This window comes from Hordeum vulgare, chromosome 1H (assembly GCF_904849725.1).
Source record: "Hordeum vulgare subsp. vulgare chromosome 1H, MorexV3_pseudomolecules_assembly, whole genome shotgun sequence".
NCBI classification, from domain to species: Eukaryota; Viridiplantae; Streptophyta; class Magnoliopsida; order Poales; family Poaceae; genus Hordeum; species Hordeum vulgare.
In genome coordinates this window covers 382780548-382807702 of record NC_058518.1, presented here as the reverse complement: position 1 = coordinate 382807702, position 27155 = coordinate 382780548, and positions in this window count along the sequence as shown.

The following is a 27155-nucleotide window of genomic DNA, read 5'->3' as shown; positions in this document are numbered from 1 at the left end:
CACGAGTGTTGGGTGAGGACTGTGTGTTCTTAGCCCAAGGAGAACACGGTAGGGACTGTGTGTCCTGGGACTGTGTGTCCTTTGGTTTCAATCCAAGCCGCTCCAAACCAGATGTACGACTATCACAACAGTTGGAACTGGGTCATCAACGACTGTCTTCACTGAGAAACGAGTTCTTACTCCTCAACTCCTTACTTTCCTCGAATTATGTGTTGATGCCTTTCACTGCTACTGTTTGAAGAATTTGCTGAAGACTTTCTCTGAATTCCCTCAACCCCAAATTCTTCACGTCAGTTAATCCTCATCTGTATTCTGCGTGCCTCCTCACAGTGCAATCTGTTTTCACATTCCTCACTCTGAAAAACTGCTGTTGTGAAACTTTGCATTTCTGATCCTTCACTGTTTCCGCTGTAACTTAGTCATCAGTGAGGAATTTCCTCAGTGACGAAATTCTAAAAATCTCCTATTCACCCCCCCTCTAGTCGATATAACGCACTTTCAATTGGTATCAGAGCAAGGTACTCCCTTGTTCTGTCTGATTTTGGTTTAACCACCTGGAGTTTTAGTTATGTCGACTGCAGGCATGTTTAAGGTGACTGCAGCATGTCCTACCTTCGAAGGAAAGAACTTTCCCTTCTGGAAGAACAAAATGCAAATGCATCTACAAGCTATTGATAATGATCTCTGGTATATTGTGGAACATGGCGTCCCCATCATCTCTGCTAGTGTCTCTGCTGCTGATGTGAAGAAATTCAAGCAACTCGATTCTCAAGCGAAGAATATCATATGTGGCCATCTGAGCCCAGGCCAGTTTGGAAGAGTAAGTGCTTTGGGCTCTGCAACACTAATCTGGGAGAGACTGTGCAAAGTAAATGAAGGATTATCAACCCAGCGTGACTCTCGTGTTGATATTCTTCACAATCTCTTCAATCGCTTCAAGAGACATGACAATGAAAGCTGCCAAGACACCTTTGATCGCCTGACTGACATATCCAATGAACTGCAAGCACTGGGAGCTCGAGACATCACTGATCACGAAGTTGTGAAGAAACTGCTGAGATCTTTGGATTTTTCATTTGATACTTTAGTTCTGATGATTCAAGAAAGACCAGACTACAAGATGCTTGATCCAGCTGATATACTCGAAAGGCTAAATACTCATGAATTCCAGCTAGAAGAAAAGAAAGATCTATATGGACCAAGCTATTCCAGACCACGTGCACTGAAGGATAGAGCAATTTCCTCATCTGAAGAAGAAGACACATATGACAGCATTGGTGACCCTGAAGAATTTTGACAGGAGCTTGCAATGCTCGTGAGGAAATTCCAGAGATTTACACGACGTGGCCAGTTCGGTAAATCTTCAAGAAGAGACATGAGGAAATCAGAATCTTCATCCGAGGACTACAAGAAACGAACCTGCCTCAAGTGCAAGAAATCAGGTCATTACATTGCTGATTGTCCCCGTTGGGGAAAGGAATCAAAGAAGAAGAAATACAAGGATGAAAGTTCTGCTGACTCGAAGAAGAAGAAGAAATCTTCAAAATCCTCATCTTCAAAGCCCTCATCGCACAAGAAGACTAGTTTCAGAAAGGCTCGGGCACTAATTGGCAAGGACATGGACTCAGAGGCAGAATCAGAAGAAGGTGATGAAGAAGAGGGTTCTGATGAAGACTCAGAATCCGGATAGGCTAGTCTTGCACTGGCAACCACTTTCGTCAGCAAGTCAATCTTCAATCTTGAAGAAAATGATTGCACCATCCACACTAATGACTATGCTGATGACTTTGCTCCAACCTATTGCTTCATGGCAAAAGGTTCAAAGGTACCAAATAATGCCTCCTCCTCTGATTCAAGTGACTGTGAACCTGATGATTATAAAAAACCCAGTTACAGTAAACTTGCTATCATTGCCACTAAACAACAAACTGCCCCGAAAAAGCTTCAGAAACTGCTAGATAAAAGTGATGATCTGTTGAATGATGAAATGAACCTTACCCAAATCCTCACCGAAGATGTGAAAAGTCTTCAGTCTAGATTTGATAATCTTCAGGATCATTATGATACACTCCTCACTGATCATGAGAAGCTTTCCTATGAATTTCTTCAAAGGAAGCTTGATCTTGAGAAGCTGAGGATGTCTCATGATGATCTTCGTATGGAAAATGATTCATTACTAGCTCAACAGATCAGCGCTGGTCAAGTTGAATTCATTCCTCCATGTCTTAAATGCATTGAACGCAAAACTGCTAAATCCTCACCAGAATCATCAAATGCTACTATTACTACAAATTCTTCAACTGCACCTGTTGTATCTATTTCCTCACTTGAGGAAAACACAAATGTTACTGATGAAAATGCAGGGTTGAAGGAATTGTATGTGACAGGCATATACAAAAGCCTCAAAGGACATCAAACCCTTTGTGATGTGCTCAAAAAGCAGATCTTGAACAGGAACCCGAGGAAAGAAGGAATTGCCTGTGAGAGGAAATTAAATGCTGATCGATCTTATTGGAAAGCTGAGCAGTATCCCAAAACCTCATGAGTTGCTGCTACTGGGCCTCCTTTTGATCCATCCAATCTAACTGGCTTTTCATGTGAATTATCCTATTCCTCAGATGAGTCATTTGACTCCAACTATAAACTGTTCAAAAATCAATCTGGTGAAGTATTTTCTCGATATGTTGGAACTAACTACAGGAATGGCCCTCCCTTGAGAAAAATCTGGGTTCCCAAAAGCTGTCCTGAAAATCTTCGGGTGAATGTCCTCATGACACCACCACTAAAGAATCTGAACCACCAGATCAAATTCCTCAGGAGGACCAAAGTCTTCAAGAGGATTAAAATCCTCAACTGGTCAAAATTATACTCGTACCCGTGCTAATGCGACTAACATGCAGGGAAATTACAAGGAATATGAATATGAGCGCTACTCTTCAAATCATTATGTTCATAAATCCTCAAACCAGTTCTCTGCATATTCATATGAGTACTTTAACCCCCCTACTGTTAAGAGAAGTGCATTAGCTTCAATGCCACCTTTCTCATATGGTGCTCGCAGGATGATGAATGCTTTGCCACCCCTTCAGATGTGGGTGGTGAAGAAATCAAACTAATCACTTCTGCAGGTCAGGTCTCCAGATGAAAATCATCATCTGAAGAATTTGCTGGAGACCTGAGGAAATGCTTGATAGGACGCAAGCTAATGATTGATGAAACAGAAATATTTCACACGTCCTCATATTTCTGTTGTGATGAAATTCTTATCTGATGAAATTAATATCATATTCTTCAAATCTGAAGCATATGAGATGGTAAGCTGTACTAATTCATCTGCAGGATGACAAACCCAAGAATACTGAGTGGGTTCTTGATAGTGGCTGCACACATCACATGACTGGTGATAAAAGCTTACTGATGAATATGCGACTAACTCCATCACCTCTGAAGCAAATCACATATGCTGACAAAGGTAAAAGCAAGGTATTGGGACTTGGCAAAGTGGCTATTTCCAAGGATAGGCATATGGACAAAGTGATGCTTGTTGAATCCCTTGGTTTTAACCTCATGTCAGTCTTGATGCTTTGTGATCTTGATATGATTGTTATCTTTGGTAGATATAGATGTGTAGTCATCATGGAATCTGACAGATCCAAAGTCTTCGAAGGTGTAAGAAGAGGGGATTTGTAGATTGTTGATTTCTCTACAGGTCCTCAACCAGCCACTTGCTTACTAGCAAAAACCTTAGAAGGATGGTTGTGGCACCGAAGACTAGGTCATGCAGGCATGAAGAATTTGCACACGCTCGCGAAGAAGAAGCATGTCATCGGCATCGAATCAGTCAAATTCCTCAAGGATCATCTCTGCGGTGCTTGTGAATCTGGGAAAATGACCAGATCCAAGCATCCCTCGAAGACTATCGTGACCACTACACGTCCATTCGAATTGCTTCATATGGATCTATTTGGACCTACTCATTATGCCACACTAACCAATGCAGCATCTTTATATGGCTTCATCATAGTTGATGATTATTCCAGATATACATGGGTGCATATCATAGTGTATAAAACTGAAGTACAGGAAATCTTCAAACGATTTTCTTCAAGGGCCTCGACAAACTTTGGCATCAAGATCAAACATATCAGGAGTGATAATGGAACCGAGTCCAAAAACACTGGTCTTGTTGATTATCTTGATGAACTTGGTATTAATCACGGATTATCTGCTCCTTATACTCCTCAGCAGAATGGTGTCGTCGAAAGGAAGAACGGGACTCTGGTTGAAATGGCAAGAACTATGCTTGAAGAATATCAGACTCCTCGTCGCTTTTGGCCTGAAGCAATCAACACTGCATGCCATATCATCAACAGGGTATATCTTCACAAATTACTCAAGAAAACCTCAAATGAACTCCTGACTGACAAGAAACCCAATGTAAGTTATTTCAAAGTCTTCGGTGCAAAATGTTGGATTAGAGATCCTCACCATAGCTCAAAATTTGCACCTAAGGCACATGAAGGTTTTATGCTCGGTTATAGAAAGGACTCGCACACCTACAGAGTCTTCAACAACTATCACAACAAAGTTGTTGCGACTGTAGATGTGCGGTTCAATGAAACTAATGGCTCGCAAAGAGAGCAATTGCCTTATGATCTAGATAAGATGTCTCCTGAGGAAGCAATAAAGCTCAAACCTACTGAAGACATTGTCCCCACTGAGGAAATTGGTGAAGGAACGATCCCCATCACTGATGAAAATCAAGAAGATGCTCCTGAGGAAATTGCACCAGAACCACTTCCTTAGCCGAGACGAAATCCTCAACCAGCTCATCTGAGGATTGCAAATGAAGTAGAACTTGACAAAATCCTCAACGACATCAACGCGCCAGGTCCTCTCACTCGCTCAGAAGCTTCACACTTAGTTAACTTTTGTGGGCATTTTTCCTTTGTATCCATCACAGAACCCTCAAAAGTTGCTGAGGCTTTTCTAGAACCGGAGTGGATCCAAGCTATGCAAGACGAACTTCTTCAATTCAAGCTGAATGACGTATGGGAGCTTGTCAAACGACCAGATCCTCGCAAGAACAACATTATCGGCACCAAGTGGATTTTCCGAAACAAGCAAGATGAGGACGGTCAAGTGGTGAGGAACAAGGCACGACTTGTAGCCCAAGGCTACACCCAGGTTGAAGGAATAGATTTCGATGAAACTTTTGCACCTGTTGCTAGACTTGAAGCTATTCGAATACTACTTGCTTATGCTAATCATCATAACATCATCTTATATCAAATGGATGTGAAAAGTGCATTCCTCAATGGTAAGCTTGAGGAAGAAGTATGTGTTTCTCAGCCCCCGGGTTTTGAGGATCCAAAGAATCCAGACAAAGTCTTCAGACTCAAAAAGGCTCTCTATGGTCTCAAGCAAGCCCCTCGGGCATGGTATGATACATTGAAGGAATTCCTCATGAAGAAAGACTTCAAACCTGGTTCACTCGATCCAACTCTTTTCACTAAATCCTATGATAATGAGCTATTTGTGTGTCAAATATATGTCGATGATATCATATTTGGCTGTATTGACAAACGATACAGTGATGAATTTGCTTACATGATGAGTGAAGAATATCAGATGTCCATGATGGGGGAGCTGAAATTCTTCTTAGGTCTTCAAATTCGTCAACAAAGCAATGGAATCTTCATCTCACAGGAGAAATACCTCAAGGATGTTCTGAGGAAATTTGACATCCATGAATGCAAAGGTGCCAAGACTCCAATGCCTACCAAAGGCCACCTCGGCACTGATGAAAATGGTAAAGATTTCGATCAGCAGGTATATCGTTCTATGATTGGCTCTTTATTGTATCTATATGCATCTAGGCCAGATATAATGCTTAGTGTTTGCATGTGTGCACGTTTTCAAGCAAAACCGAAGGAATCACACCATAAGGCTGTGAAGCATATTCTTCGATACTTAGCTCACACACCAACACTAGGATTATGGTATCCCAAGGGCTCAAATCTTCATCTAGTAGGGTATTCCGATTCTGACTATGCTGGTGATCGTGTGGATCGCAAGTCAACTTCTGGCACATGCCATTTCCTCGGAAGATCACTAGTTTGCTGGTCCTCAAAGAAGTAGAATTGCGTATCACTCTCCACTGTCGAAGCTGAGTACATTGCTGCTGGTTCATGTTGTGCTCAATTACTATGGATGAAGCAAACCCTCAAGGACTACGGCATCAACATGAAGAATGTGCCTCTCTACTGCGACAATGAGAGTGCAATCAAGATTGCATACAACCCAGTACAGCACTCGAAGACCAAGCACATCCATATTCGTCATCATTTTCTTCGGGACCATGTCCTCAAGGGCAATATCCTCATCGACCATGTGAAGACTGATGATCAACTGGCAGATATCTTCACTAAGCCCTTGGATGAGAAAAGGTTTTGCAAGTTGCGGTGTGAGCTAAATATCTTAGAATCTTCAAATGTTTTGTAAAAACATGCACACATCCTAACACTTATGCAAAATTGATGACTTAGATGTGCAACACATGATGAATCGATTTTCTTCAACTAATGAAGAATGTCACTCTGAATGTGAAGAAATCAACGAAGAAATTGATTCTCAGGGCCCTACGACAATTGTACATGGCGTGTGAAATCAACATTCTTATATGGTGGGTCACGCCACCGCCCAATGTGAAATTCCTCAAGTTGATTTTCTTCAAATGTTCCATTTCCTCAAAATGTGTTTTCTTCAAAACAGTTGTTCTTCATTGTGACGATTTATCACAAAATCTTCAAAAACACTTGATGACTTTCATTTGACTAGATAGACTGTGATTTCAAGTCCTCAACAACGTTCACTTATAGCTATTTCTTCAAGTTGATATTTCTGCTAAGTGAATGTGATCGGACCCTACTTTCCCTCTATGCTATACTCACCCAGTCTATTCAATTCTTCATATGCGTTCTACTTGAAACTTTGTTCAAAATCCTCACTGCGTCCTTGTCAGCTGGTGATTTTGTAACGAAAATCCTCAAATCTTCAAAAATTGTTTCTTTAATGCACAGTAACTGAACCCCACTTCCCACGTTCGGATAACCACGATCTCCACTATCTCCACCGCCTTGTTCGGGAACTACACGTGTCCTGCGGAGACGTAGAGGCACGGGCTGTTTGGTCCGAAATCTTCGCGCCAACAGTAACTGTCTCGCTGTAAATATGTCCCTATCCCCCTCGGCAAACTCTTCTTCGCCCCATCACTCTCTTGCTACAGCAAAAAGCACCGAACCCTAGCGCCACCGCTGGAAGTTTCGTCGCCATTGAGGAAGAGCTTCACTGCCTCGACTTCTCCATCGCCGGAACCACGCCGGAGTCAGACCATCTTCGTCCGCCGCCGTCGTAGACGTCCTCTTTAGTCGGGTTAGGGCGCATTGGACACGCGACTGAAGAGCCTCTCTACACAACTTCGTTGTGTTCTTCGTGTGCTCCTTCAAGGGTAAATAAAATCCCATTTTTATCGCAAGTTAGATCTACAATTTTACATCTTCTATGTGAAATATGTTTTCCTCAAGAATCAATAAGCACTTGATTCCTCAAACACTGTCTATCACCACATCATTGATGAACTATACTAAGCATCTAAGATTTTCACGAGATTCCTCAATTGTGCAAATTTTCGGATCTGTACAACTCTGGAACCCAAGAACAGTATGCTTAGGCAAATTCCTCAACCACTGGTTAAATTCCTCAACTGTCAAACTTTTTCATTTTCTTCAAATCTGAGAACGCATATGACCTCTCCAAATTCCTCGCAACTATACTCTGTTCATAGGTACACACATGTCAGCTGATGAATCTCTCGGTTCTCATCACATTAACTCATTTGCAGCGTTTCTTGAAGAAAATCTTCAAGTCTCATCAGAATCCTCAAGAGTTCAATCTCATCAGCAAAATCCTCAGCTGAAGAAAATGGAGGATGATAGAAAACAGAAGGGAGGAAAGAAACTTGAGAAAAACACAGCTACGGATATCCCTGAGGATATTTACTTGGACTATTGCACACCTGATGAAAATTAGACAATGGCCAAGAGAAAGATCCGGGTGCAGAAGATAGAGTGCCGATGGGCGAAGGAATGGAAAGAATACAGGTTTGTAACTGCCAAGTATGCGAAGAAATTCGCTCTGAAGCCCCCTGGCAAAAGGGCCCCACCTGAGGCTCATCAAGTAGCACATCCCTCAAGCCTCAAGACCTTTGATGACTATGCAGATGAGAAGGAAAAGCATCTGGCTAAGCTCAAGAAGCAAGCAGAAGCTGCAGTGAGGAAATTCAATGAATCCTCAGGTGCTGCCTCAGCTGCAGCTACTTCCTCTGCCGCTGAGACCTCTGGTTCAGCTATTCCTCAACCACAGTCTGTGTCGTCAAAGCCAAGGGCTCCAAAGCCTCAAGAGAAGTCTACTCAGGCATCAGTTACTAAACCCTCAGTGCCAAAACCATCAGTGCCAAAACCCTCAGCGCCAATCTCCTCGGCGCCAATCTCCTCAGCTTCAAAATCCTCAGCACCACCACCAAAGCCTCAAGAGACACATGTACAGAAGCAAGTCATGAAGCCTATGACCGCCAGCTCCAGCTCCTCACTCCCGGCTGCAACCAGCTCGGAGACAAAGTCTTCACCACCTCCTGTGAAGACTCAGGTGTCTGCTGAAAGAGAAACTCTGCCGAGCCCCAGCAAAATCATCACCGTCCCGTCTGCATCAGAGGGCAGTGATGAGTATGATGATCAAACCCTGCAAGCCATAATCAGAAACAAGCAGGAGAGAGTAGCTCAGGCATCAGGCAGCACCATTCCTCTGGCGATGGACCCCAAGGTCCTCCTAGACTACATCAACATCTGGTATGAGGACCCAAACACTCCGCTTGATGATTTGAAACTTCCCCCTGGCATCAACCACATGGTGGCCACTTTCATCAATGAAGCCAAGTGGAAAGAACAGCAGGCCAAGCAGACCAAGGTTGCAAAGCTTAAAAAGGAGAAATTCCTCAAGCAGAACCTCCTCAGCTTGACGCCTGATGCACTGGTGTCAACATAGGCAGAGCTGAAGAATTTGACTGACAAGTACTCCAAGCTGTCAGATCGTAAGAGTCTCAAGAGCAATTTCATCAAGCTGGCCACTAAAGCTGTTGATGACTACAACAAGAAGGCTGCACCTCCAGCACCAACTTCCCAGCCCTTGATTGAGGAGCCAGCAGATGAATCCCCTCGAGCTGAGGAAACTCCTCAAACTGAGGAAATACACCAAGAAAGCCGTGTAGATGTACCGGCTATTGAAGAAATCACCATGGAAGCTCCAGCTGATGAACCTGCTGCAGCTGATGAGACTGCCCCTGACCCAGCTGCTTCATCAAAGCAAGCTGATGAGTCTGCTCCAGCTGGTTCCTCAAAACCAGCTGAAGAATCTATCGAGAGAACGCCTTCACCAAAAGCTTCAAAGGTGAAGAAGATGACTCCGTCTGCATCATACATGAAGAAAACCAGGGCTGTTGAGAAGGAAGCCAAAAAGAGAAAGGCCTCCTCAGCAAAAGAAGAAACAGAGGCCAAGCGCCTCAAAGCGCTTGAAGAGACTACTCCTCTGGACCATGTGCCCCTAAATGTCGCTGCTTCTGATGAAATGGTCATTATTGATGATCAACCGAAAAGGGCAGATGAGGAAATGAAGGATGCCGCCTCTGAGGAACACACCGACGAAGAAATTCGTATTGACAACAGTCCTCGGCCCTTCATTCCTCAGAAAGACATTGCTCAAGGATCAGCTGCACCAGCTGATGAAACTGCCTCTGCCACCAAGCCAGCTGAGGAAGAACAAACTAAAAATCCTCAAGCTGATGAAATTCAAAGCTCCGAGAAAAATCTTCAAGATGAAGAACAGGCTGACCCAACTCCTCCACCTGAGCAAGATGAAACTATTCCTCAGCCTGATGCACAGCCAGAGCAAGCCCCTCAGCCTGACACCCAGCCAGAGCCATCTCCTCATCCTGAAGCCACAGCTACTGAAATTCCTCACCCTGAGGAAAATGATGAGGAAAATGCACCTGACCAAGACAATGCATTCGTCGTGCTCAACCCCGAGACTGCAATTGTTGTCTCCCCTCCTGTTCCTCAGCAAAATCTTCAGCCAGTTCAGCGTCATCCATTCTCCAAATGACCAAAGTTTCAAAAGGAAAATTTCTTTGAAGAACGCATGTACTTCATTGGAGAGAACCCCTATGACAAGCCTCAAATGAGGCATATGAAGTTTTGGACCAGGACACAGATGAATTACTATGCCTCTGTGCAGTGTGGAAGAAACAAGATATTCCAGCACAGGCATATTCCTCATGTTGAACTTGAAGCAATACCATGCCTAGAGCCAGTCCTCAATGTTCTCCATGACGCTGGTCTGCTGCCAATGTGCTCCGACATCTCTGACTGGAACAGTGAGCTCATTCTTCAGTTTTATGCCACTCTTCACATATCTGGCAACCCTGAAGACATCAACACCTGGGTGTTTGACTGGATGACACAAAACACTCACTACAAGGCTCCTGCTACTGAGCTCCTCCGTGAACTGCCTGTACCAATTCCCTCAGAGGAGTATGTGAAGCTTTATGGTGAGCGTGAGCTGCCCAACGGGATGATGGAAGTCCTCATGAAGCCTTTGGCTGAAGGAAAATCACCGAGAAAAACATTCCTCTTCCACGAGCTCAAGTATACACCCAGGTCTGTCTACAGAATCCTCTGCAGTGTGCTCGCGCCGATCAAAGGCCATGATGATGAAGAAGATGTCGTAGGCCTCATGAAGAATATCCTCTTCAACATCATTCATGGTATTCCTATCAACATCCATGATTTCTTCTTGAGGACTTTGGCCGACAATGCTATATGTCCTTTTGATCACAAGATATATGCCCCATGGATCATGAGATTCATCAGGACAAGGACAGGCATCAACTTCCACGTTGATTTCCAAAACCATGTTGGTTATATGCCTCCTATCCGGGTCAACAAGAAAACTTTCGAGCCCATTGAAGGAAAAGGCAAGTCAGTGATTGAAGAAGGCAGTAGGCCCCTTGATGGCCAGTTCAGAGAGCCATAAGCTTATTCTTCATGGGATGATACCGAGACTCGCCCGGCAAGCCCCGTTCCTCCTCCAGTGATGAATACAAGAGAGCTCCTCCTCAGTCTTCACCAGAAGGTGGATCGCAATCACAAGTGGGTCAAACACCAGTTTGGCGCCATTTTGAAAACCCTCACTGAAACACAGAACTATGTGAAGCTCAACCATCACTATCTGCATGAGGTTTTTGATCGCATCTGGGCTACACTTGCACATCTGAAGACTCAGACTGAGCTTGAAGAAATGGACTTTGAGCGAGACTTTGACTGGTCGTGGCCTCCCAAGAAGAAGTTCAGGCCGATTCCAGTTCCAGACCTTGAAGACAGCTCCTTTTCTTCATTTCGCACTTCTGAAACTGATGAAGAACAGCTCGACACTGCTACCGGTCTAAGGAAGAAGACTACTCCCAAGAAGCGTCACGACTCTTCCTCAACCGCCAAGAAGTGAAGTCTTCACGGGCGTTAGTCCTCAGTTTGTCCCTTTTTGTCACTTGATGAGAAAGGGGGAGAAACTTGAGAGTTAGTCTTCAAACGGGATATTTTTGGGGCTTATGAACTATATTTAAGTTACAAACTCTTGGCTCTTCTGAAGTTTTTATGTAATGAGTTGTAACTTAAGCCCGATGGTACTCTGACGCTTTTGAACGTTTTTCTTCGCATGCTTATTCCTCAAGTTTTGACGCACGCATGCTGGAATTCGTCAGATACCATTTGTCATCATGCATTTTCATTTTCTTCATATGATATGTTACATGTATGCATGATTTACAAGACTCAGGGGGAGATCTCCATGATATAAATCATCAATGTGCATTTGCTGTGAAAAGCAAAATCCTCACAATATGCACATCTTCAAGGGGAGTCTCTCTGAATCTTGATTTCAAATTCCTCAAATGAGTATTTACACTTCAGATTTTTGATCCCTGTTGAAGACATAACCTAATTGTCATCAACCACCAAAAAGGGGGAGATTGTAAGTGCATCTAGTGCCCCTTAGTGATTTTGGTGGTTTGAAGACTTATAGGTTAAGTATCTAATGTGTTTATGAGTGTACACAGGATCTATAAGTCATTGAGGAGTTTGAGATATTTTTAGAATATCGACCCCTAAAAATATATATCTTCGGTTGAAGAAATTGGTCTGAAGCTGAAGAAATGAATCGCGAGGAATCTGCGATGAAATTGATATTCCTCATGAAGATACTGAAATCGAGGAATTCGGTGTGTCCTGAAGAAAATCATTTTGAAGACTTTGAAGCACGAAGATTTACTCTTTCTATTTTATTTTCTTCGCATTTGAGTACTAGGAACACCGTACTGTTAAAGGGGGTCGAAGTTACACTTTGGAATGAATTTCCTCAGGATGCTCAACCCAAGCCTAGTCCGACCAAAAGCCTCAAGTGAGGGATACGAGTGACATGAGGACTCTCATAGTTGAGGGTTCCGACCGTTTCGATAGCCACGCCAAGTCATTGGTCTTATCCACTCCAACGGTCATATTATTTAAGGGCATTAGTGTCAAATCATGTTGGGATGCTCCCAGGCTATAAATAGCCACCCCCCACAACCATTAGCTGGTTGGCTGCTCCGTTAGAAACTGACACTTGTCATAAGAGCAACCCAATTCCTGAGAGTCTTCGAGAGTAATTCATCAGTGAGGAAATACCCCATACACCGAAAGCACAAACCAAACCTAGTGATTGAGCATCACTGAAGAAGTTGTTCATGTGTGGGACTGAAGCCTTTTACCTTTGAGGACTGTGCATCCTCCAGACGATTAGGCGTCATGGTCTAGAGCTTTCCAACAGTCAATTGTGGATCGCCGGGTGACCAAGTTTGTGAGGGTTTGGATGTCTTCCCTGAAGACTTACCACAAGTGTTGGGCAAGGACTATGTGTTCTTAGCCCAAGGAGAACACGGTAGGGACTGTGTGTCCCGGGACTGTGTGTCCTTTGGTTTCAATACCAAGCCGCTCCAAACCAAATGTACGAGTGTCACAGCAGTTGGAACTGGGTCATCAATGACTGTCTTCACTAAGATACGAGCTCTTATTCCTCAACTCCTTACTTTCCTCGAATAATGTGTTGATGACTTTCACTACTACTGTTTGAAGAATTTGCTGAAGACTGTCTCTGAATTCCCTCAACCCCAAATTCTTCACGTCAGTTAATCCTCATCTGTATTCCGCGTGCCTGCTCACAGTGCAATCTGTTTTCACATTCCTCACTCTGAAAAACTGTTGTTGTGAAACTTTGCATTTCTGATCCTTTACTGTTTCCGCTGTAAGTTAGTCATCAGTGAGGAATTTCCTCAAAAGGAATTTCCTCAGTGGTGAAATTCTAAAAATCTCATATTCACCCCCCCCCCTCTAGTTGATATAACGCACTTTCAAAAGCTTATGATGAGAAACTATAAAATTTAAGATAAATAAATATGAATGCAATGCTTTGTGTGACCTTAGTGCTAGTATTTAAACTATACCTAAAACTTTATGCGATGTGTTTGGTCTAACTAATATTGAAGAATGTTCCCTGAACTTGCATCTTGTGGATTCTAACATCAAGAAACCCTTGGGTAGAATAAACTATGTGCTGCTAATTGCAAATAAAAATTATGTTCATGTAGATTTCATTGTGCTTGATATTGGTTTCAACCCTACTTGTACAATTATACTTGGAAGACCCTTCCTACGAACTATAGGTGCAATCATTGACTTGAAAGAGGGAAATATATGGTTGCAATTTTCTTTAAATAAAGTAATGGCGAGAGAGAATTAGGTCACCATATGAATCAATCATGAGATCCACTTATGTTTTGAGTGTCAAAGATGACAACACTTGAAACTATGCAATTTGCCTAGCTAGGGGCGTAAAACAATAGCGCTTGTTGGGAGGCAACCCAATAGTTATCTTTATTTTTTTGCTTTTTAATTATGTTAGTGTTTGATAACATGATTATTTTTGATGTAATGATTGTGTTTTTATGTTTCAGTTTGTGTTTGTGCCAAGTAAAGCTTTTGGGATGATTTACATGAGGAGTAGAATTGATACGGTGCAAAAACACAAACTTTGACGTCGAGTGCAGAATTTCGATGATTTTACTGGAACATATTTTTAAGATGAAACTTTTACACGGTATTTATATACAAATTCCTAAGGCCTTCTTAATTTTTCAGAATTTTTGGAGTTACAGAAGTATAGGTTCCTTACAGATCACTACAGACTGTTCTGTTTCAGCCAGATTCTGTTTTTGCATGTGGAGTTTGCTTGTTTTGATGATGATATGGATTCTACCGGGGGGTATAAACCATGGAGGAGTTAATATAGAGTACCCTATTCTAAAAAAAAGAATCAACATTTAATGGTACCTGAAAGTATTTGATATGTTTCTTATACTAACGAATCTCACGAAGTTTTATCGAGTTTTATGTGATTGAAGTTTTCAAGTTTTGGGTATTGTCCCGATGGACAAAGGATTGAGGAGCAGAAAAATCCTAAGCTTGGGGATTCCCACAGTACCCAAGGTAATATTGTAGGAAGACTCAACATCTATGCTTGGGAATGCCCCAGAAGGCATCCCCTCTTTTCGTCTCAATCCATCGGTTTGTTACTTGGAACTATATTTTTATTCGTCACATTATATGTGTTTTGCTTGGAGCGTTGTTTGGTTTTGTTTGATTTTAACTTAAGTATACCAAAATCATTGTTTGTTGTACGGACCTATTTGAGAGAGATACCACATCATCACAATTTGTTAGAATACTCTCTGTGCTTCACTTATATCTTTTGAGCTTAGGAGTTGCTCTAGTACTTCACTTATATATTTTTTAGCACGATGGCGTGTAGTTTTTATAGAAATATTATACTCTCATTATTTACTTATATTTTTTGAGAGCTGGAAAAATAGCGACGGTAATTTGCATGGGTCATAAGACTATATCAAAAATAATGAGTATCCAATGAGTGATGATAAAAACCATCATGTAGCACATATAGAGAAATTGTGGATCAATGATATTGATATGGTGATATAAAAAAGGTGTGAGTGTGTTATTATTAATTTAGATAGGTGTCAATATTAAGAGATGTTAAGCTTCTTTGTTAGAGCATATTTCTCCCTAAGTGGTTTTGGTGATTGATCACAATGCATGTGCGGACTAATCGTGTGCATTGAGTATTTCAGATAATTCATGACTAGGCACAAGACGATTCGGTGCCCCCGGAGTCATTCAAAGACGGTTGCTTTCTATGTTTATCTTTGGTGGATTTGAGTCGTAGGAAAGCCGTACTATTAAGAAGGGGTACGCTTCGGAAAGGTTAGGGTGGAATCAACACGTACACATTTCTATTGCACCGCCTTTCCCTCGCTTCAATGGAGGTCCACCTTATTTCTCCCTATCTGCGCAAAGGACCAGCGGGTGTACCGCAGGTATAGCGGTAGTACCGCTCTCTGGGTGGTAGTAGTTTATTACTACCGCTCCCTCGGACTTTTTGCGCATCCACAACCTCGACGGTGGTAGACGCAGTAGTAATTTTTTAGTACCGTGGTTGGTGAACCTACCATACGGTAGTACCGCTCCTAGCAGCGATAGTACCGATCTGCTCGGGCTGTGAGTGGGGGTAATGATTGGATTATTTCCCACTCTATATAAAGGGGTCTTCTTCCTCAAAAAGGTCACTTCTTACCTCCCAAAGCTCATTCCCGCCTGGTCTCTCTACCTAGCCAATCAAACTTGTAGATTTCCTAGGGATTAGTTGAGAAGACCCTGACTTACACGTCCACCAAAAGATATTTCATTCCCCCCACCAATCCCTTGCGGATCTTGTTACTCTTGGGTGTTTGAGCACCCTAGACGGTTGAGGTCACCTCGGAGCCACATTCCATTGTGGTGAAACTTTGTGGTCTTGTTGGGAGCCTCCAAGCTATGTGTGGAGATTTCCCCAAGCTTGTTTGTAAAGGTCCAATTGCCGCCTTCAAGGGCACCAATAGTGGAATCGCAGCATCTCGCATTGTGTGAGGGCGTGAGGAGAATACGGTGGCCCTAGTGGATTCTTGGGGAGTATTGTGCCTCCACACCGCTCTAGTAGAGATGTACTTCCTGTCAAAGGGAAGGAACTTCGGTAACACATCCTCGTCTCCACCGGTTCCACTCGTGGTTATCTCTTACCTTTACTTTGTACTTATTTTTGTTGTGGTGTATTCCTTGCTTGCTTTAGTTGTTGTTGTTGTTAGCATCATATATGTTGCTCACCTAGCTGTTGATCTAGAGAACCTTTTGTTGCTAACCCTAATTTGTTAAGTAGAGCTAAAAATGGTAGTTGCCTATTCACCCCCCCTCTAGTCAACCATATCGATCCTTTCAATTGGTATCAGAGCCACATCTCTTTATTAAGGGTTTCACCACCCAAAGAGTATGGTTGACGACGGTGAGGTTGGGCATGAAGTCCCCAAGGTGGTGGAGTTGGGTTCGATCACACGGGGTGACTTGAATGAGGCTATGGCCTCACTCAAGATGGCCATGACGACTGAAGTCAAGTCCATGCTTAAAGAATTGCTTGAGGGGATGAAGAATTCTCCCAAACTGTTGCTTGTGGCTAAACCCACCACATCGGAGTCAGAAACCAATTCCAAAAAGGAACCGGCTAAAGGTACTCGAACTTCTTCCCCTCTTGACAAGAATGGGACGGGAAGCTTTGCCTCGGTTCCTCCTCCCCCGGTCTATGGAGGACTGGTCCCTACACCGCATATTAATAACCTTGGTCCTCCTCCTAAACTTGTTAAAGGTAATTTAGCTAATTGGGTCTTTTGCATCAAGTCTCATTCGAATCACAACTCAACAAATCTTTGGAGAATCATTCAACAAGGCTTTTACCCACATGATCAAAACAACCTCACTCCAAGAGAAGAGGCGGACAATCAATACAATCATTATGCGTTGTTCATCCTTCAATCCATGGTTCCTCCTGAAGATCTATCTCACTTGCGCACCTTCACCCGTGCAACGGATTGTTGGGAGCGCATCATGGTTTTGTATAAGGGGAGCTCAAGCATTCAATGATCCAACCTTGAAGTGGTTTTGATGAGGCCGATGAGTTTGTGATGCTAGAAGATGAGGACCCCTGTGATCTCTACTGAAGGGTGACTACTCTTGCCGTTTCTCTCCAAGATCATGGGAGCAAGGATACAGATCACACTTGGATCAGGCACAAGTTTCTCAAGGCCATCATGCCATTCAACAAATCCATGTCCTCCGTCATTCGTCAAAGGCCGGATTTCCACACCTTGACCTCAAGCGAAGTGTTGGATGAGTTCATTGCCATGAATATCATGAACAAGACCGTCGACAATGCTCTTTCTCGTGTCCGGTCGAAGAAAGCCTCACCCAACCTTGCCTTGACATCCAAGGTCATTTCGTATGAAGAAGAGGAAGAGGAAGAAGAGGGCTGCCCCGAAGACACAAAGTATGCTTATCACGAGCACATGGCTCTTGCATCAAGGCAATTTTGGGGCAACAAGAGAAACTCAAGGCCCAACTTCTCCAAGAACAAGCAACGAGTGAGGACATGCTACAATTGCGGCAATGTGTGTCACTTTGTCGCGGATTGTCCCTATGAGAAGAGGGAAGACAATGGGGGCAAGCTCATTCACAAAGACAAAGCAATGTCTTTCCCAAGCAAGAAAATCTTTACCAAGAAGACTCCTCCAAGGGGTGTGGTGGCCCATGAAGAGTACGCCTCCGATGATAACGAAGATGATACATGTGACAGCCCGAGACCGACGCTCCAGAAGATTCGCTTTATTCCGTTGTCGTTGGGTGATTATTTGTTTGTCGCATTCATCATCGCATCATTCGCATCATTAGCATTGCATCGGCACTCTGTTGCCGCTGGTTTGGAAAACTTGCATCCGTTATTAGTTGCGGTTCTCTCCGTTTTCGTCGTTGACCGTTTCGAGACCAACCACACACGCACGCGCCCGGGACATCAGTTAAATATTGTTTTTAAAGGTGTCCGAAAAACATTCTCTGATTGGGTTGAAACTTGGCGTGCGGTCTTAATATAGTGTAGGTAGGCCGCTTGCCAATTTTCGTCACAATCAGAGCTCGTTTGATACCCGTACCATTTACCCTATAGTGGCACTATAGCTGGTTTAAATTGTCGGACGTTCGGTGTTTTAAAAACTCTGTCAAGGGCCGCACCATTTCCCTTTGATCCCTACATAGCCCAATTACACAGCCCATTAGACCTACCTAGCCACTTCCGCTGCTCGTGGTCGCTGGATCGCGATCGGACGGACGAGGTCCACCCCACCATAGCCCAACCCTATACAAGAACCACCCCATGGTGGAGCGCTCTCACTCCACTAGGGTTTTCCCCTAGCCATTTTTGCAGCCACCCCCCTAGAAAACCCCACCTGCTAGGCCAAACCCTATAAATCCCATGGCCCAAACCCTCTAACCAAATCTAGCCATTGGATTTCCATCTAATGGCTCAAAATAGCCCCAAATCCCACCTACCGGACATGTCCGTGGTCAAACCGGACACGTCCGGTGACCACCCAGCTCGAGCAGCTCCCGAGCTGCAGTCTGAGCTGCCTCACCGGATCTCCGTCTCCGATCGCCTATTGCACCCCTCCGGCGAGCCGTGGCACCAGGCCCGGACGAGGCCATGACCTCTCTCTCTCTCTCTCGTTCTCCTTCCCTTTCACTTCTTCCTCTCTCTGGTCTCTCTCCCCTCTTTCTATGAGGTACCCAAGGTGCCATGGACGACCTCATCCTGAGCGCCATGGCAGCCCGGAGCTCGCCTTCGATGGGCCCCCCATCGGACCTTGCCTCTGTCAGGAACAGGAAGGCAGCCCCCGGATCCGGCTGTCCCCAAGCTCCTTCCTGCCGCCGGAGCCCCGCCGCCTGAGGACCCACCGGTCGGCGCCACCATGGCCTCCCGTGGCTCGGCCTGGGGAGGACGAAGCCTCCTGCTCGCTCGCCTGGGCCTACTCCTCCCAGGTAGGCCGCGCCCCGCCTCCTCTCGGTCTACTAGGAAGCCAGCCCCAGCCGGCCCGCTTCGCCCCTCGGCCCAGCGCCTCCGAGCCAGCCTGCCTCTCCACCGATCGGGCCAGACCCACGAGGCGAGATGCCCCGTGCCCTATCCTTCGCCCTAGGCGTAGTGTAGCTATTTTGTGCTTGCTACCTATTTCAGCCCGAAAAGGAGATTCGGCCCATTAGTGTTTTTATTTAGACTTGCGATTTATCTAATTTCAGAAAAAAAAACACATATTTTTCAAACGCTCGTAAGTTTTTAGCCGTGCATCGGATCAGAACAAGTTATATATGTAACTTGGCTGGAATTTCGCATAGAATAATATTTTCCAACTCTCATGGTTATTTAAGGCTGTTTAGCATGCTGTTTGCATCGGTTTGCGTGTCGATGTAATAGAAACGGTTTAGGTCATAGTTATTTAACCGTAGCTCCGTTGGAGATGAGCCATATATGTAAATGGACTAGAACGACGAGTAGAATAACGTGAACCGCTATTTTTTCCTTTTAGCAAACATAAAACATGATTAGGACAAATCTGTATAGATTAAGAAGATAACACATGGGGTCATTTCGGAGATGTTATATGTCGTTTTCGGCCTCATTTAAAATGCCCAGATAGGTAGATTATTTGTGCTTCACCCCTTGCCATGTTTAACAACATTTAATATTGTTGTGTAAATAAACGGAAGTGAAATAAATAATTAAATGTGGAGTTCCGTCAATATGCAACTCGTTGCATATTGAACTTCACTTAATGTGTAGTGTTTGCGTGATGTGAATTGTCGTGTCATGCCTTGCATATTTTAAACTGCTCATGCATCATATGTGGCGTGCATCATGTCGTGCATGTGTTGTGGTGAATATCATGTGTTGATACTTGTTTCCGGTTTGCTTCGTCTCGATAGAGTTCCGCAAGCGTGTCGGAATGTGAGGATCCGTTTGACTACTTCGGTTCGTCTGCTTCACGGAGTCGTTCTTCTTCCAAGCAGGATCTCATGCAAGATGATCATTTCCCTAGATACCATTACTATCATTGTCTTGCTAGTTGTTTTGTTTCTATCATTATGTCTTGCTACCTACCACCTGTTAAATATCAGCCTCCCAACATTGCCATGAAAACCTTCAACCTTTCTACAACCTAGCAAACCACTGATTGGCTATGTTACCGCTTGCTTAACCATGTGTTAGCGTTGCTAGTTGCAGGTGCAATTGCTTCCATGTGATAACATGGGTTCCTTATTATATCACCCTATTGAATGCTATATAATTTAATGCACCTATATAGTTGGTAAAAGGTGGAAGGCTCGGCCTTTCTAGCCTGGTATTTTGTTCCACCTTTGTCGCCTTAGTTTCGGCTACCGGTGTTATGTTCCACAAATGAGCGCTCCTAACATGCTTGGGGTTGTTATGGGGACCCCCTAGATTCTCGCTTTGGGATAAAGCTCGTCTAGCAAGGCCCAACATTGGTACTATATTTGCCCAGCATAATAATTCTATTAATACTGAAAAAATAGGGCGTCATGAACCCGAGGAGTAATTCAACATAATACAGCGAGGGCCAGTGCTGATGGTGCTGGTCCAAAATAGAGCACTGTGCGGGGCCAACCCAGGGCAACTTGGGTGATTTCTATCAGGCCACCGTACGCGTGGTTTATCCATCGTGTCGTGAGAACAAGATATGCATCTCCTATCGGGATCGTCGACATGTCGGGCGGCCTTGCTAGACTTGTTTTACCTTTCTCGAGCGTATTGTGCGAGGGATTCGAGGATGCTTTGGGTTATCTCGAGGTTGAGGTTTTCCAATAGGAACCTGAGGAGATCACGGGTTTCCCTGATCAAGGTTATTCCATCGCAGCGTGTGGTAGTTTGTGATGGACTAGTTGGAGCACCCCTGCAGGGTTAAATCTTTCAGAAAGTCATGCCCGCGGTTATGTGGCAACGTGGAAACTTTGTTTAACATCTGATTCTAGATAACTTGAAGTAAGCTTAATTAAAATATGCCAACTGAGTGTGTAACCGTGACTATCTCTTTCGTGAGCTCCTTCTCCGATCGAGGACACGGTGGAGTTATGTATGGCGTAAGTAGGTGTTCAAGATCGTTCATTTGATCATCAGTAGTTCACGTCTCCTATGCGTAGATCACCCCTCTCTTATTCTTGTACTCATAAGTTAGCCACCTCAAATAAATGCTTAGTCGCTTGCTGCAGCCTCACCACTTAACCATACCTCACCCATTAAGCTTTGCTAGTTTTGATACCTTTGGAAATGATATTGATGAGTCCCTGTGGCTCACAGATTACTACAACATCAGTTGTCGGTGCGGGTAAAGAGTTATTATGACGTGAGCGCGATGATTGTGCTTTGGAGTTTCTTCTTCATCATCATCATCGATCTAGGATGGGTACCAGACCGGTAGCCTGGGATAGCAAGGATGGACGTCATTCTTTTATCGTTTGTTTTCATCCGTAGTTGAACCATGCTCTTCTTCATGATGATTGTATGTATTGTACTGATGTGACTCTGATGTAGCTTGTGGCGAGTGTAAGCCAACTCCTTATACTCATCTTTTCAGTACATGTACTTGTAACGATATCCATTCTTGCGAAACGACGAGATGCGTTTCTATCCCTGTCGAGGCCGTTGCGCCAAAATGAGGATATGACCGCATTTTGGGCGTCACAATACAGGTCATGAGGGGATGGCAACGGCTATCGTGGCCATTGCCACTTCCTCCCCCAAGGTGTCTCTCTTCGGCGCCACGAATGAGAACCGCATCGCCAAGTGCCTCATGGCCAAAGGTATCATTAAGGTAACCCCCAACATCAAGACCACTATCACTACTTCTCCTTCATTGTTAGACTGTGTTGATGATAGTGAAGGAGTGGAGATTGATGAGAATGAGTTTGACAAATTCCTGTGTAAGATCAAAGGTGAATCCAAGAAGCACTTTGTTGCTATTTTGGAACAACTTGGGGAGGCCAATGATCTCATTGAGACTCATGAGGATACTATCTCCAAGTTTGAGGGACATAGTCGTGATTACGCCGATGAGATTGCGAAACTATCCATTGCTCTAGAGGAAGAGTGTGGTCTTCGTTTGGCTCTTGAGGATTGACACAACGTTGATCATGCTAAATTGCAAAAAGATCTTGATCATGATATTGTTCTTACCCGTGTGCTCAATTCCAAGAAAGTTGCACTTGGGGTTGGCCATGATGGACTCAAGGAAGAATTTGACACACTTGACCAGGCTCACAAGGTCTTGAAAGGTGTTCATTCTTCTCTTAAGGAGTCTCATGATCAACTCGAAGTAAAACTAACCAAGGAGATTTCTACTTGTCCTCCTTTTGTTCTAAATAGCAAATATGCACGTGCGTTGCAACGGGAAAAACGGATTATGTAACCTTGGGCTAGACCCTCGATGAGATTGCCTCGTACCATGAACATCGGCTACCGCTCATCACTAAGGGTTGACGTAGCATGGAACCGACATCTTTGTTTGAGATAACATGGTGCTAGTCAACGGGGATTGCGGCCGACATCTTCATTGTCCATATTCTTGTATTGTTGATCCATATTCTCATATTGTTGATGAACTTGACGCGGGTTAGTATGACAATAGTGGGGACATAATCTCACAGTCGTGTATGATGAAGCGTTTGTACATGATGTCCATCTCATCGTTGTCGCTGCCGTTGGATCATGCTTCTGCAGGAGCTTGTACGGCGGGACACTCCTCAGGCCGTGGACGGTAATATTGTGTGTGTGCATGTTTTATAGGTTGAGCAAGTGGTTGAGAAGGTATTTAAGTAAGCAACGGTATTGATGGGATCGAATTTTAATAGTAACATCCTTCACTTGCATTGCTTACAACATAACTATAATATTTTTCTCGAGTAACATATAGAAGAGTAAATTAATTATTACAAAAAAATCAGCTATAAGACCTAATCAAGTCCTACCATGCATGATAAGTGATCAGGTGCGTGCTGTTTTGCCATTACATACCCGGTTCAAATCTAGAAATATAATATAACTCGTGCCCATATTCACATCATTTAGGTGCCTTAGATGGTCTTTCACCTCCACGCTCCTCGTTTAGCACCTCGACTCTTCTTGGGATAATGCAAGCACACGGCAGGCAGACCATATCCATGGTTCGTACATTGCAACAGTGTAACAAAACCCACTCATTGATATACAATTGCTAGATAATAATCTAACACTTTATGAGTTATTTCATCATTAATAAGTATAATTTGAATGCACGTTGTAAATTTCACATGATATTTTTTTTTCTCAGGAGAAAATGTAACTATCTAGATGGACTCACAATTGATGCTACTATGCTAGTTACAAATGGAGTAGCACTCTTCGTTGATTTAAGCGTTTTACGCAAAATATATATATTTACTTGAGAAATAATTTGATAACTGTCCTAATAAAACAAACTTAAATAAATCATTCATCTCAAAAATAATATCTGAACGCTTGCGCATTGGACAAAATTAAATAAACCATTCCTCTCAATGAAAAATGTGTTTTTCACATGTGTGTCATATGTCAGTACCGTCAGTACATGTTGATCGGCTCTCTCCAATTAATCCCATTTATTCCTCAATTTTCTTTGGAGACGGACCCACTCCTTCCCGGTTTTCTACGTCGCTTATTCACGTCAATAGCCCAATGTATATAAATCAATAAAAGATTATGCAAGAGGGCGAGGTGGGACAATATATAAGGACGGAACCAAAATCTCTTCATGGCGCAAGGCTTGGTCGGTTGTACTCGTAGTCCAGGTATTGAACAGGAAGGGCAGGGTTTCGACCTCGAGCAACGCACTTGATATTTTTTCCTCCGCGGACTGCCTGAGCGTTGACGTATGGTTTTTTTCAAGTTTTTTTCTTTTGAGGTTTACGTTCAGCTTCTTATGACATAGACTGTGACGTATAGTTTTTTTAAGGCCACGTAACAGTTATTTAATGGGTCTCTTTGCGTGGAGGGTAGGGGAACAATGGCGGAGCTAAACAAAAATGGATGGGGGGCGAAACATAAAATACTAGGGTTTGGAGGGCCAAAAGCTAAAAAAAATCTCATCTAAGCCCTCACATATTTTTTTTCTTCACAAATTGGTTCAATGTTGGAGGGGGCACAGCCCCCCAGGACACTAAATAGCTCCGTCATTGTAGGGGAAGGCTGGTTTGTACACGTTCAGTTTGGATTGTCACGTACACTTTTGGTAAAAAATATATTGTTACGAAGATCTAACGGTTACAATATGTTGGTCACAAGATGAAGGGTCATTATTTTATATTAACGTGAGATTTTCTAGGGCGAATTCTCTAATTTTTCTCTGTATTTTCTTTTTAGTAGATAATAGATTGCTAATGCTTGGGCTACTAACCCTTGTTGTGAGCATGCGCATCTTGTGGAGGAGAATGCCAAGTTGAAAGAACAACTTGAAAAGGGCCTTGTGTCATGCATCCAAGGCGAGAAGAATCTAAATGACCTTTTGAGTAATCAAAAGGAAGTTGTAGGAAAGGAGGGACTTGGGTTTGCACCCAAGTCTAAGAAGAAAAAGAAGAACAAGACCAAGCTATCTCCCCTCTCAAGAACATTTTTGGCAAAGAGGGTGAGAGTACTCATAAGAAGATGAAGAACAAGGAAAGAGGTGATAATGCCAAGAGAGGTCAAAACTTTAACTAGTGATGTGCCCGCTATTTTGGATTACAAGGACTTTAATTATGATAATTTCTCCTTAGTAGAATGTATTTTCTTTCTGTAATCCATTATTAGCTTACCCAATGCTTATGAACAAAACAAAGCTTTTGCATAACATATAGTGAAAGCTATGGTAAAAGCTTATGATGAGAAACTATAAAATTTAAGATAAATAAATATGAATGCAATGCTTTGTGTGACCTTAGTGCTAGTATTTCAACTATACCTAAAACTTTATGCGATGTGCTTGGTCTTACTAATATTGAAGAATGTTCCCTAAACTTGCATCTTGCGGATTCTACCATCAATAACCCTTGGCTAGAATAAATTATGTGCTGGTAATTGCAAATAAAAATTATGTTTCTGTAGATTTCATTGTGCTTGATATTGGTTTCAACCCTACTTGTACAATTATATTTGGAAGACCCTTCCTACGAACTATAGGTGCAATCATTCACATGAAAGAGGGAAATATAAGGTTGCAATTTCCATTAAATAAAGTAATGGAAAAAACAGAATTAGGTCACCATATGAATCAATCATGAGATCCACTTATGTTTTGAGTGTCAAAGATGACAACACTTGAAACTATGCAATTTGCCCCAGAAGGCATCCCCTCTTTTCGTCTCCATCCATCGGTTTGTTACTTGGAACTATATTTTCATTCGCCACATTATACGAGTTTTCCTTGGAGGGTCCTTTGGTTTTGTTTGATTTTAATTTAAAAATACCACAATCATTGTTTGTTGTACAGACCTATTTGAGAGAGATATCACATCATCACAATTTGTTCGAATACTCTTTGTGCTTCACTTATATCTTTTGAGCTTAGCAGTTGCTCTAGTACTTCACTTATATACTTTTTAGCACGGTGGCGTGTAGATTTTATAAAAATATTATGCACTCTTTCTTTACTTATATTTTTTGGAGAGATGGACAAATAGCGACGGTAATTTGCATAGGTCATAAGACTAGATCAAAAATAATGAGTATCCAATGAGTGATGATAAAAACCATCATGTAGCACATATAGAGAAATTGTGGATTAATGATATTGATATGGTGATATAAAAAAGGTGTGAGTAGATTATTATTAATTCATATAGGTGTCAATATTAAGAGATGTTAAACTTCTTTGTTAGGGCATATTTCTCCTTAAGTGGTTTTGGTGATTGATGTCAATGCATGTGTGGATTAATCGTGTGCATTGAGCATTTCAGATAATTCATGACTATGCACAAGACGATTTGGTGCCCCTCGGAGTCATTCAAAGACGGTTGCTTTCTACGTTTTTTTGGTGGACTAGAGTCGTAGGAAAGCTGTACTATTAAGAGGGGGCCCGCTTCGGAAAGGTTAGGGTGGAATCAACACGTACACATTTCTATTGCACCACCTTTCCCTCGCTTCGGTGGAGGTCCAGCTTGTTTCTCCCTGTGTGCGCAAAGGACCAGCGGTAGTACCGTTGGTGCCAGCGGTAGTACTGCTCTCTGGGCGGTAGTAGATTTTTATTACCACTCCCTCGGACTTTTGGCGCATCCAGAGCCTCAGCGGTGGTAGACACGGTAATATTTTTTTACTACCATGGTTGGTTAACCTACCGTGCGGTAGTACCGCTTCTAGCAGCGATAGTACCACTCTGTTCGAGCTGTGAGTGGGGGTAACGGTAGGATTCTTTCCCCCACTATATAAAGGGGTCCTATTCCTCAAGAAGGTCACCTCTTACCTCCCCAAGCTTCATTGTTGCTCCAAAGCTCATTTCCGGCCGATTTCTCTCCCTAGCCAATCAAACTTGTTGATTTCCTAGGGATTGGTTGAGAAGGTCTTGATGTACACTTTGAAAAGGACGTGGATGTCGCCTAGGGGGGGTGAATAGGCGCTTTAAAATAGTTAAGGTTTAGGCTTGAACAAATGCGGAATAAAACTAACGTTTAATATGTCAAGCACAAAACCTACAAACAACTAGGCTCACCTATGTGCACCAACAACTTATGCTAAGAAAGATAAACAACTAAGTGATAGCAAGATATATTACAATAAACAATATGTCTATCACAAAGTAAAGTGCATACGTAAAGGGTTCGGGTAAGAGATAACCGAGGCACGGGGAGATGATGATGTATCCCGAAGTTCACACCCTTGCGGATGCTAATCTCCGTTAGAGCGGTGTGGAGGCACAATGCTCCCCAAGATGCCACTAAGGCCACCGTAATCTCCTCACGCCCTCGCACAATGCA